Raw genomic sequence first — 14,115 nt, 5'->3', positions numbered from 1 at the left:
GAGATGAAAAATTGTTGATGAGACTATTGCAGGACTTCAAAACTTACAGGAATTATTGGATTCCTGACACATGAATTAATGGACAATGGATTCCTTTTGGACTATTTCTAGGACTTATGGATATGTTCCTTGTGTTTATGTTACTATGTGCTTATGTAATTTATGTAATTATGTGTAATACCTCCCATATTGATGGATTTGTGTATACCTATTTCAAGGTCATAATCATCCTATGTTGTAAATCAAAAGAAAAGGGGAGATGTTAGGATTCTTACAAGGTACTTATGCACTTGGTTCATACCTTTAAAGAAGTTTACACCTTTAAAGGAGTTCGCTCATTGGTCCACATATTAGACTCACACCTTTAGACAGCATATAAAAGCCCACACTCTGGGAGGAGGAGTCAAGATTTCATTCCATTTTCAACCTTTGTACTGGCTGGAGGCTTTGGATTCAGAAGGAGCTAGAGACTGAAGCTGCAAGAGACAAAGGACTAGCAGCAAGAGCTATGGGGGAATCAAGGAGAGAGGAAAGCCTCCAGAAAACTAGCTGATCCCCAAGTGAAGGAGATAAGATTTGGAATGAGACAGTAAAGTACTTTAACTCCTGGCTGCATTTTGGGATTATTGAACTGAACTGAAACTAAGGCTGCTTCCAGAAGCTCCCCAAGAGATCTGCTCCCAGAGAACATTGTATCTTTAGAGAAACAGAAAATTAGAGTTATGGAAGTAGCTTTTTTTGTCAAAACTAATGTCACTCAAATGTAAAGATAAAGAGGATTAATAAATATAGTTGTGAAATAAGACTCTCTAGATACACTGCGCTACACTCCAGATACACAGCATTCATAGACCTATACCTGAATCTATTCTAAGTTGACAGGACCCACCAGGGAATGTCATTCTGATGTCACATACCAGTTTGGCATAGAAGTAAATGTCTTTAAAACATTTATTTACATAGGAAATATTAGTCTTCAGCCAGGCTAATTAACAATACTATCTAATCTCTCTATCTAGCATCATCATTATATTTTTATCTGTCTATCCATTTATCTATTAAATAATATCCATCTATCTCTCTATTTAGACCATGCATACATGTTTTATGTTAATAGTTTATGAACACTTTCTACATGTTGTAAAATTCTTGAAACAGATTTCAAATATATGATTGATCAATATAATTAGAAATCAAATCTCAAAATATCTAAGGCAGACAAAAATAGAGCTTTTAAAAAAATGGAATTTTCCATCTATGGGGAAACTTGGTAGACAATATGATTGAAATTGCATTTATAAAGCAGGATGTGAACATGAATTGACTACTGCATTGCCATTTCTATTTGTGGATAAAACTAAATCCTCTATACACCAGCTCATAAAAGCTGTAGTGTGAATAGTTTGCTCATAAAGTATGCAAAGTATATAACAAATAGCTATGTGATTGCCTAGGGACATGTGCAATATAGACCATGCAATTGGATGTCACTTGATATGATGTCTCGTTTTTAACATTCCTTTTGTGCAATACAACGTCTGACTTTTGTAGGCAAAGTTCATCACTTCAGCACCTGCCAGTACATATCAGTTATATGATGAAATATGAAAAATAAAGAAAATCTCTAGTAAAAACATGTGATATGGTGGAAGGATCACTGGACCAGGAGATAGGAGGCCTAGATTTTGGTATCTATTTTACCCCTAACTAAATATGCAAGTTTGGATCCATTACTTCAACAGTCTTTTCAACTGTAATATTTTCATTTGGGATTGAACTTCATGAATGGTCTCTCTTCTATCCTTCTAATTCCAAAATAAATTTAAATTCTTATTCACTGTAAACACCATCAAGTGCCATTGATAATGGCTTTTAAATACTCAAAGTACCACCATGGTTATACTAGGGTTATGCTCTGTTTATTTCTAGTATTATTTCTTGTTATGGAAATGGTTCACTGTAACAAAAATTAAAACTTATGTTACTCAAGTGTAAACATAAAGAGAAGGATATTTGTGAAGTAAAATTCTCCAGATAAATTTTTTTAATTTATCTAATTTAAAATATTGCTCAGTTTCTCCTGTTCTATGATTCTTTTGCAAAATGTTTGCCCTAATTGCTGAAACAATTTAGAGGATTGACTCTTTGAAGAAGCTGTCTAAATTTGATTAATGAAATAGTTTCTATGCAGTTAGGGATTTTTCTATTTCATTAATTTCAAGATCAATATGCTTAAAGATGGTATTAGAATCAAAATAAATTATTAGAGCTTTTCTTATAAATATATGGTTTTACATACTTCTTTCGAGACATCTTTACCCCTAAGTAGAAGAATACAATGAGGCACACTTTTTCAAAGATGAATAGTATGTTGATTTGTTTTGCTTGAATATACCTTGTTACAAGAGTACTTAGGTGGTACAGTGGATAGAGTTTACAGCTTGGAGTCAGGAAGATCCATCTTCCTGAGTTCAAATCTGGCCTCAGACACTTACTAACTGTGGAACCTTGGGCAAGTCACTCCATCCTGATTGCTGCTGTTCCCTCACCTGTAAAATGAGCTGGAGAAGGAAATGGCAAACCACTCCAATATCTTTGAGAAGAAAACCCCAAATAAGTTCATGAAAAGTTGGTGGTGATTGAAAAATAACAAATTTGTTGCAACAACCAAAAAAACTATCACCACAACGAAAAACTTATTGCAAGGGATAGGAAGTTTCTATTGGAGGAATGAGTTAGTAGGTAGTGACAAGAAACTCATCTGGGGAATAAAAAAGGCATCAATGAAACCTTTAAAATGCATAGCTTAGAAAAGAATACATTTACTTTCTTGTCAAATTTAATATATACTTTAAAAACTGTTCATAAGTCCACAGATTCCGATATTTTTTATTTGTTCTTTGTATAATGAAATTTGTTGATTGTTGCATTCAGAATATATATATATATATATATATATATATATATATATATATATATACACACACACACATATATGTATATATATATATATTCAATACAGTTATATTTATATATAGTTCAATCAGCAATCTAAGACTTGTGATTCTGCTTGGTAGCTTTAAAATAATAACTGACTCTTATATAGTTCATGCTTCTCATTTCTGCCTATTGTCTTTCCTTGCTTTCTTTAAGCCCCAACTAAAATCCTATCTTCTACAGGAAGTCTTTCCTGACCTCTCTTAATTCTAGTGCCTTCCTTGATTTAATTATTTCTTATTTATCATTTGTATAGCTTGTATGTAATTTTTTGTTTGTTTGCTATTAGTCCATTAGACTATGACTTCCTTGAGGGCAGAACTGTCTGTTGCCTTTTTTTGTTTAGCAGAGTACGTGGCACATAAAAGTCACTTAATAAATATTTCTCGATTAACTGACTTTAAAAATAAAAATGTAGCACAGAAAGAAAACTTGTAGTTTAACTAGCCCCAAACTCTAATTAGCTCAAATAAATGATTGTTAAGTCATTTAATGTTAAATCATGAGTTCTAAACATATGTAATTGCAGAGTCAATTCTTATACAGGGCATTCTAGTAAAGAAACTATTTGTATTAAAAAGTATACACATATGTCTGCATATATACATATATGCAGAGGAGAGACAAAGAGACAGCAGAGATAGGGAGAGAGACAAAAACTAGAGAAAAAGACAGAGAAAGAGAAATAGAGAGAAAAAGTCTTTTGTTTTCTTATTACATTTCTAGATTTATGAATAGTTTCATTGTAGAAGGATTCACAATTCAGTATGTATAATATTACCTGCAAGATTATGTAATCAACACCTCACCATATGTATGCTATATAAGAAAAGTTTTATATTAGCTCAACCTACCCATGAGTATTTGATTTTCTTCTAACTGATTAGGACTTACTTTGTGTAGAAAGTGTTTTGTAATTATGTTCATATAGTTCCTGATTTTGTCTTGGCAGGCAGACTCCTAAATATTTTATATTATCTACAGAAATTTAAAATGGAATTTATAAGAAAATTTTTAGGGCTAACCACATATAAGAACAACTCCTCTTTATCTTTATCAACCCATTAAAATACTCTAACTACAAGGAGGAAGGAAGGAAGGAAGGAAGGAAGGAAGGAAGGAAGGAAGGAAGGAAGGAAGGAAGGAAGGAAGGAAGGAAGGAAGGAAGGAAGGAAGGAAGGAAGGAAGGAAGGAAGGAAGGGAGGGAGGGAGGGAGGGAGGGAGGGAGGGAGGGAGGGAGGGAGAGAAAGAGAATGAAAGAAAGAAATCAAGAAGAGAGAAAGAAAGAGAAAAAAGAGAAAGAAAGAGAAAGAAAGAGAAAAAGAAAAAAGAGAAAGAAAAAAAGAAAAGAGAGAGAAAGAAAAAGAGAGAGAGGAAGGGAGGAAGAAAGAAAAATTGAAGAAAATATAAAACATTTCTTGGTTTTATCTGAAAGTCTTTTTTTTATTGTTGTTGCTATTGCTATGTTCCTTTTTTTTTCTCATCGATATTTAAATGTCATTTCTTTCTTCCTGTTGAAAGCTCAATTCATAATTCTGGGCTTCCTGTAATATATCTTTGTGAGAGTTTTCATCTACCAAATTACATAATCCATCTCAGCAAAGGAGGAAAGTGTTTTTTGAATAAAAACAAAACTAAATCAAATCTAAATAAACCAAATACCCACCATCTTTCCTCATCCAGAGGTTCTCACATAAAACTGATGGCATTTTAGCCATGAAATTTAGGACTCTAGAGAAACAAATCCAACTTTTCTAATATAGTCAGACTAATACATACTGTAAAACTAGTTAGACTCTGCTTATGAAATCAAACAGTTGTTCATATTCAAGAAACTGTTTGCCGTGTGTTATTTCTTATCTTTCAAAATGTAACTGAAGAAGTAAAAGCAAAGTAATAATCAACTTCCTCACAATGCAGGCTATTATTTGAACATGTCAGTTTTAAGTTTGAAATCAATATTAGCAGTCTGCAGGGCAGAAAATAATGGATGTTTTAAATTTCAAATTCTTTTTAATATATAAGTAAATGTAGCCAATGCAATAATTCTGAAAATTTTCTGAAAAGTTTTACAATTTTCTTTCAAAAAGCTTTTTATGCAAATAGAAAGAAATGTTTGAAAACTCTATTTTATATATATATATGTATATGTATATATATATATATATATATATATATTATAAAGAAAGAAAAATATTAAGGATCTGAACAGAACATACCATTGTTTTAGTTGATATTTTGACCCAACAATTTACTTCCCAATAATTCTCCCCTGCCCCCTGCAGTTTCTTCCCTTAAAAAAGTTTAATAAAAACATCTACTACACTGATTTTACTTGAGAACATATAGAATTTTATGCTCATATTGTCTACCACTCTTATAAGAAAATAAGGACATTCATTTTAAGCTTGGCCATTCAGCACCAATATTGAATGCTCCTGTATGCCATCTAAAATCTGTTGTCTGTGAATGTTGGATTTATTTACATTTACATTATTGTATTCATCATAATATTGTTTCTTTGGTTCTGTATTCCTCTCTCTGACAAGTTTATGAACAGCTTCTTTTGTTTCTCTAAATACTTCATATTTATCATTCTTAATAGCACAATCACATTCTATTCAATTTATATACCACAATTTTTACTTTTTTGTATTTTAAAATATTTAAAAATATTTAAAATGATATATGTACTTGTCATCTCCACTGTTAAGAGTCTTACACATAAGGAATGTTTCATTTTTTATTTTTGTCCCCAGCCCCTAGTACAGTGCCTAACACATAGTAGGACTGGGATGGGGGAGAAAGAATTATATAATTGAAAATCTCTATTTTTGCTTTTCTTTTCAAATAGATAATAAATTCAATATGTAATTTTCAAAGCTGACCTGCTTCTCTATGATTCTGTTGATTAACTTAATTCTTCATATAATTTGTTAGCGCATAGTAATTTGCATGTTGTCTCTCCCATTAGATTGTGAGTTCCTTCAGAGCAGGGACTATCTTTTGGCTTTCTTTGTAAATCCCCAGTGCTTAGCACAGTGCCTGGCATACAGCAAACTGATAAATAAAATAAATTGTTATTAACTAACATTCTAGCCTTGCTTCCATTTTGTTCTGTGCATTTTTTAATACTCAAATGAACCTTTCTGTCTCTGTCTCTGTTTCTGTCTCTTCCTTCCCATCCTTTTACTATCTCTTATTCATCTGGAAGCTCCTCATTCTTTCCTTCTACATTTAAATCTTGTGAATCCCCAGGCCTAGAAACATTAATTTACAAATGAAGCAGTATGGCATTTTCAAAAGATATCTAGATCCAAAATGAGATGATCCTGAACCAAATCCAGGGTATGCTACTTACTTCTTGTAGCCATTCTATAAGACTACCTTGAATCTGGAGTCCTCATTCCTACAACTCAATGGGCCCCTCCTTCTCCAAGTTTCCACTATTTATTCTTTCACCTTTTCCATCCCTTTCAAACTTTAAAATGAATCCTATTCACCCTTCATGAGATTTATCCATAAATATTATTTTTTCTCTTAATAATACTCTAAGCATAGGATAAGATTAGAGATTTAAATTGTGATTTCAGTGATATTAAAAATCTTAGAAAGAAAGCTGCTTCTATCAAAGTTGGTACCTTCTCTGCAACCCAAAATTTTAGAGTTGCCTGGGCATACCCAAGGGTGAGTGATTTGCTCAGGGTCAATATGTGTGGGAAGCAAGACTTGAACCCAAAGTTCTAGAAAATCTCATCCTTCTTAATCTCACTTAATTCATAACACTTGGGAAAAATTAATTTAGTTCTTTCGTTCTCCCTTCTCTCCTTTAAGTGCCTTGGGTTTGATACCTTCTCTACCCCTATCCTTAGGAGCTTCATCCATAAATAAGTTTTCTCAATAGCTCTCAAGATTCAAGATTTTAGAAAATAATTATCACCATTTCTATTCTTAGAAATCTTGCTTGGTCCTTTCTAAACATCTACTAGAGATGTGATCTTGAGTAAGTTACTCTAACTCAATTTCCACTTCCTTGTACTTAGAAGGGATGGATTCCGTAACTTCTAAAGTTTCTTCCATGCTAGATCTATAGTAAGTGTTGTTAGGTTCTGAAGACAAGACAGTAAGATATTTACAATTCACAGATTTGTTCTTGATGGCTCCTGGCTTCTTTCATGTCCAGTTTAAATTTCATCTTCTGAAATGTTCCCATCCCTCTGAATATTACTATTTATTAACTCCAATTTATTCTGTATATGTTTTGTTGGTATATTGTTTTTATTACTTTATATCCCCCATTATATTGTAAGCTGTCTGGGTGCAGAGACTAGGGTTTTTTGTTTTTGTTTTTGCCTTTCTTTGGATGCCCAGAGCTTAGAACAGAACTTAACAAATAATGCTGTTGGGGTTTTTTTTAACTGTATCATCTATTTATCTATTTATCTCTGCCTCTCTGATCACAATATTTTGGGGTAAATTGAACTTGAAGTTCCTTTCTATGAGCAATTGATTTTAAATCCATAATTTGCCCTATCTTTCCAGTACTTCTGGGGATTTTTTAAATATTAGCTTTTCATATTTCAAAATACATGCATTATACAGAGAGTTTTCAACATCCACCCTTGAAAAATCTTGGGTTTCAAATTTTTATCTTTCCCTCTCTCTTTCCTCCCCTCCCCTAGACAGAGCACAATCCAATACAGGTTAAACATATGCAATTCTTCTAAACATATTTCCACATTTATCATGCTGTGCAAGAAAAATCAGATCAAAAGGGAAAAAAAGAGAAAGGAAAAAAAGCAAACAATCAACAACAAAAATAAAGAAAATCCTATATTTAGATGTTCTCTAAGTAAAACTCACTTTATTTTGCATCATCAGTTCATGAAAGTCTTTCCAGGCTTTTTCTGAAATCAGCCTGCTCATCATTTCATATACAAAAATAATATTCCATTACATTCATATACCATAATTTATTTAGCCATTCTCTAGCTGATAAGCATCTATTTAGTTTCTAGTTCCTTGCCACTACAAAAAGGGCTGCTATGAACATTTTTGCACATATGGGTTCTTTTCCCTTTTTTATGATCTTTTTGGGATACAGACTAGGGAACTTTTTGTAAAATTTCTTGAAGTATGGTCTTTAAAATGTTTAGGTTGTATTTTCCTTGTAGACAATTCTTAAAGTATCTTATCACATTTTATATTGAAGGTTAGATGCTTTGGCTTGTAGAGATTTTTATTATTATGCCAATCTTGCCCTTTTATTTTGTTCTGATAGTATTCTGATAGTATCGGATAGACTTTTGAATTAACTGACCTCTTTTTTTTTCAAAGAATTCATTTTGTTAGAGATTTTCCATTGTCTAAATTGTTCATTTTTATCTTTTTGAATTCTTATTTAAGAATTTTTATTCTTAGGGACAGCTAGGTGGCGCAGTGGATAGAGCACCAGCCCTGAAGTCAGGAGGACCTGGGTTCAAATCTAATCTCAGACACTTAACACTTCCTAGCTGTGTGATTCTGGGCAAGTCACTTAATCCCAACTGCCTCAGAAAAAAAAAAAAAAAAAGAAAGAAAAAAATAAAAAAGAAAAGGAATCTCTATTCTTATTTAATTTATCAACATTCTAATATTGAATTGATAGTTTGAGAATGGATTCTTCTTGTAGTTATTATGTCTTTATATTATGGCTTTTGCTTTACTTTATTTTACTTCCTAGTATTTATAATATTGGGTCCCATTTTTTAGTGTGTTCATTCATTTATTTTTTTTTCAGTTTCCACACTGGGTTCTTTTAGTGATGTTATTATGATGAATTCCTATCTATTTTTGAGAGTGCTCTTATTTTACTTTCTTTGGTATATTTCTTGCTCTTTCAAGGTGATAAAAAGCTTAGTTTATACATAATCTTTCAACTAGACACAGTACTGTAAGTCTGCCATTAATTATACATTCATTACTCTATTTCCTATCTAGACAAAATTGGGGAATGAAATTTATTTAGAACTCATTGTCTTTCACACCACCATCACCCTCATATGACTATAATCATTGCTATCTGGGCTCCTCTTATCTCTGAATTGTCCCATTGCTGCCCATTACCCTCATCCTACAAGAATCCAAAGGAAGTAATTAATTTCATTCAAAGGAATTAATTCATATACAAAACTTTTTCTTTCTCTCTCCAGTCCATAAAAACTTATTTGTCCTAGGGACCATTCTTTCTGGGCCTCCTTTTTACTAATAAATAAATTCTTGTTCATAATTTAAAATAGGGGAGGCACAATGCTTATACACAAGGGAATGATCAAAGTGTTTAATAATGAGCTACCTTGCAAAGTAGTGAGTTAACCATCACTAAAGATCTTCAAGTAGAGGTTGTTTGACTTATTAGGAAAGATATCATAGAGAAAGTTTCTTGCTAAGGTATGAGTAAAAATAAATCATTCCTATAATCATGTCCAACTTTCAAATTATCTGACTCAACTAGAATGAATTTCACTCTAGTTGTCTAGAGTCAGTGGGAGAGATATCTTAGACATAGTGGTCCATCCATGCCCCTCACATCATATTGTAAAGAATAATGGCTATTTTATCCATGTAAAGAGCAGTGGTCTTCAAAATATAGGCCATCTACTCAAAGAGCTTTCCTTTATCTTGTCTTCATATCCATAAAGAATGATGGTGCTAAGTGTTTTATGCTTTATACTTAGTAAGCACTCATACAGCAAGCACTTATTAATAAATATTTGGTAAAATTAATTGAATCAGATAAACTTCAAAGAAACTGGCCAGATTTCCATGGGGCACGGCTGACCCAAGGAGGTAAGTAATTAATCAGTAGGAACACTGATCACATTTCAACCTCCAAATGATAGCCAATCATGGGGCTTGTGTCAAACCCAATCACACCTAATTTTATTCCTTAACATTTCCCCACTCCCTCCTTCTATCCTGCAAGCTTCCATCTTCATCCTTTCTAAGTCAACACAGGCCCTTCAGTACAGTTCTATCCTAACCACAATTGAGATACCATATCATTGGGAAAATTCACTTTTCTTCCTCCCCCTCAAGCAATCTATGGGAAATCTCCCCCCTCAACCATACCTATCTCCCTTCTCATAGATTACTTCAAGAATGTGGCAGGAGTTCCTTGGGGAGGATGAAATCTGATTTCCATGGTAGTGTTATAAAGTTCCTCCTTATTACAAAGCAAAATAAGATTCTCTGTAACTTCTACCTATTCTACTATTCTACTGACTCCCAATTCTGCTCTTTGTAATTTTATACAAATTACTGCTCCCTCCGCAACATGATAAAATTTTCAAGATATGTTCTCAGTTTCCCATAAGCCTCCATGTTTCTAAAATGGATCTTAAAACCAAGCAAGGAAAATGAGAAGGAAAGAAAGCATCATGATTCTGTTTGGGAAATAGTATTATCTCATATTTAAATAACGCTTTAAGAATTATAAAGTACTTTACATACATTATCTCATTTAATCTTCATAACAACTCTCCATCATAAAAACTTTTAAGATGAACCAACAATTTCAGAGAGATTAAGTACTTGTTACATGTCACATAATTAATAAGCATTTGATTTAGATTCAAACTCAAGTCTTACTAACTCTAAGTCCAGCATTCTAGTTGCTCGACTACACCTCGCCCCACTAGGGACTACAGTGACAGGGAATTTTTAGGGATTTGTAATTCAACAGTCTGATGGAGTGGAAACAATACTTTATTTCCAAGAAGGAGACTTGGCTCAATGCCAGCTAAAACTGGGGGAATCATTAATTTTGTCCCTTTGAGTTTGTTTGCTTATTTATAAAATGGGGACAACAAAACCTGTATTACCCCACCACACAAGATTATTATGAACAAAGTATGTTGTAAACCTCAATACTACAAACATGAGTTGTCATTATTATTATTATTGTCATTGTTATCCTCTTATATTTAGACTTTCGATTTCATTGGTATAGGAAGTCTGGCTGTCTGTGTCTCCAAAAGGGTTGCATCATTTAGCCTGGGTCATAGAGTTAGTAGCACTTAACCAGGTCTTCTGAGCTCTGAGAAGAGCTCTCTTTAATTTGATGTATCAGTGCTTTTCATGACAGTAAAAGGGAATTCAAATGCTCTAAGAATAGCACTACAAGTAAACCCAAATAAAGTTTCAATGTAAATAAAGCAGAAAAAATTGCTGGGAAAAAAACAGAACTGAAAGAACACTGACAATAGCAAGGCAGTAAAACGAATAACAAACACAATAAATACAATTGCTCTTGCCTTTTAAAATGAATACACTTTTCTTTTTTTTTTAATCAATAGAGTAAAAAAGAAAAAAGAGGATAAATTGATAGCTATAACCAAGCAATTTTAGTCTTGTTTTTTCCTTAACTGTTCTGAAAAAAGGAAAATCAGGGATCCTTGGAAATTAAGCCATGAGCTTAATTTAAAACCTATGGGTTTTACCTGGCATGAAAAGCTGGGAAATATTTCTGTAGTTCTTCTGGGGATAGCATAAAATGTCCTAAATCAACACCTACGACTAGAAATGAGCTATCATCTCTCTCCAAACACACAACTAATTAAAGCACATACAAGTTCTTTTTTTTTTTTTTTTTTTTCACTATGGATAGGTAGTTGTATCTATACATATACATACATACAAATATGTACATACAAAGATGTCAACAAAACAGTCCTAGTGATGAGGTCCTAGGTAGCTAGATGGGCTTTGACAGAGAACCTGAATTACAATATAAAGTCTGGAAGTCTATCTCAGCTTTAAATGAGTTTGGCTCTTTTGTTCTTTTGTTCAAGTGAACTTTCTGTTGCAGTCCCACCCCTGGTAGAGATATTTAGAAACTCTACTTTTACTGTATCCAATCAAAAAGTCAAGTTATGATGTCACCCTCCCCACCCCAGGTTATATTTCCCCTATAAAAGATCTGCTCCTACTGTAAGTCATCACTAAACTCATTTTTAGGATTAGTTCTTCCTAATAGTGTGGCAACTTTCCCTTAAGGGACATACAAGTTCTTTTAACAAATGGGTAAAAGGGTGATTTATTATTTTTTTTAAATCACCATTCTTAGCTTCAGAAGTTTTCTCTCTCAAATCCCAGACTACACAAAAATGCATTTTTCTAATGCAATTATAAAACTGATGAATCTTCATTTAGATTCAATGAAGACTATCGGTTTTTTACAAATGCAAAACAAAGATGGGTTTTGGTCCCACCCAAGAACAAAAAAAATCAGATGTCTAAACAACAACAAAAAGTGTAAACTTTATTAATCTAAGATGCAGAGTTAGTCAGACTATTTGTGTCTGTCCTGTGGCAGAGAATTCTAAGTTCATGTGGCTGATCAGCCACAATAGACATACTGTAAATCACACCAGCAAGAAATAACAACTTCTATAAAGTAACCTACAAAATAATAATAGCTGATAGACAGATAGATATTGATAAATCTCTAAGGTTTGTAAAAAAGCATACATCATCTCCTTTGTTCCTCACACAACTGAGATTTGGACCCCATTTCTCTGACTCCTCATTCAGTGCTCATAACAGTATAGGACTGGAAATTGATTCATCCTTAATCTGGAAGATCCCCCAGAAAACTGTGTTTCTTCTTTTTGGGCTAATACAAGAAAAGTGCCCTCCCATCTTTTTCATTTCTCTAAGTCCTCTTCCTTCAATCTTTCTCTACATTCCATGCAGTTCAGTTTGTGAACCCCAATGGGCCAATTAGTTTCATGTATTTTTACTTTTCTTTTAGGGTGCTCGACGTCTCCTAGTTATTCTTTTTAATGAATAAAATATATTGAACATATTAATTCTTTGGTAAATTGTTTAATGTCAAACATTAATCTTTTAAACTTTGATACTTCAACCAAGGTATCAACTTTTAGAAAAAATGACAAGAGCTGATTAAGTAAGATGTTATTGGCAAGTCAACATATGAAAGTTAATGTAAATCTCTAGTTCTCTAATTTGCACAACAATTTAGAGTAGAGAAGTGAGAAAAATTATAGATCCTAATTAATCTTATTATGAGTGTCCACATTCAGGTCATAGAGAAGGAAAAGGAAAGTTATCTTTTTTATTTTTCCTTGATTTTCCTTCTCTATGACCTGAGTGTGGATACCCATAATATAATTAATTAGGATCTATAAGTTTTCAAAGGCATTTACATCTGGACAACATTATTCAGTAGACATATCTCTTCTTCCTTACAAGAGATTTAAAAGAATTTTAAACTGCTGAGCATTATGAGAGTCATATTTGAATTTAATATATATTGTTGTTCAGTTATTTTCAGGCATGTCCAACCAACTCTTCTTGTCCCTTTTGGGGTTTTCCAGTAATAAATAAATATCTAGAATATATTAGCAAGGTTAATTATAAAATCAGAACTACAATAAAGCATTCACTCAAAACAGTCTTTCACATACTGTGATATTTCTGTTAATGCATTGGCTAAAATATACTTTATAATCAGTTTAAATGGTTTCATGTGAGACAAGTTAGGACACTGGATTTCTGGATGCAAAAGCAATCTGATGCCTTTAAGTAATCTCTCAAAGTCTAGAAGAATAGAAAGGCTAAGTAACTGGTTGGTATAAGGTCACTGTTATGAATAACTGAAGATTACTTGTATCAGATAAAAAAGATGAATGTACTATGTAAAGTCCAGGCTAGCTCCCTGAAGTGCTCAGAATCAGACAGAGTCAGGATAAGCAAAAATCTTTGCCCCACATTGGGCGCCAAAATGTAATGATCTATTGTCTCTAGATTGCTATCATTCTCTGGGGGCAGATCTCTTGGGGAGCTTCTGGAGCCAGCCTTAGTTTTAGTTCAGTTCAATATTGTGCCCTTCAAAGTCTTGAATCTTTTCCTGTCAGAATGTCTCCAGCCAGCTTCAATCTCTAGCTCCCTCTGAATCCAAAGCTTCTAGCCAGCACAAAGGTAGACATGGGAATGAAATCTTGACTCTGCCTCCAAGAGTGTGGGATTGTGGGCTTCTGTATCTTTGGCCCTGAGAGTTTCTTGCTTATATGGTGCACACTGAGTATACACCAATCATTTTATCACTAGGGAACC

At 33.0% G+C, this 14,115-nt stretch overlaps 1 protein-coding gene across 2 annotated transcripts in view; it reads right to left on the bottom strand.

Moving 5' to 3' along the window:
- Positions 1–14,115, bottom strand: part of IQCK (IQ motif containing K) — a 134,954-nt gene that overhangs the window by 48,106 nt on the left and 72,733 nt on the right. The window lies entirely within an intron of this gene.

This window comes from Sminthopsis crassicaudata, chromosome 1 (genome assembly GCF_048593235.1).
Source record: "Sminthopsis crassicaudata isolate SCR6 chromosome 1, ASM4859323v1, whole genome shotgun sequence".
NCBI classification, from domain to species: Eukaryota; Metazoa; Chordata; class Mammalia; order Dasyuromorphia; family Dasyuridae; genus Sminthopsis; species Sminthopsis crassicaudata.
This window is presented reverse-complemented; position numbering and strand designations above follow the sequence as displayed.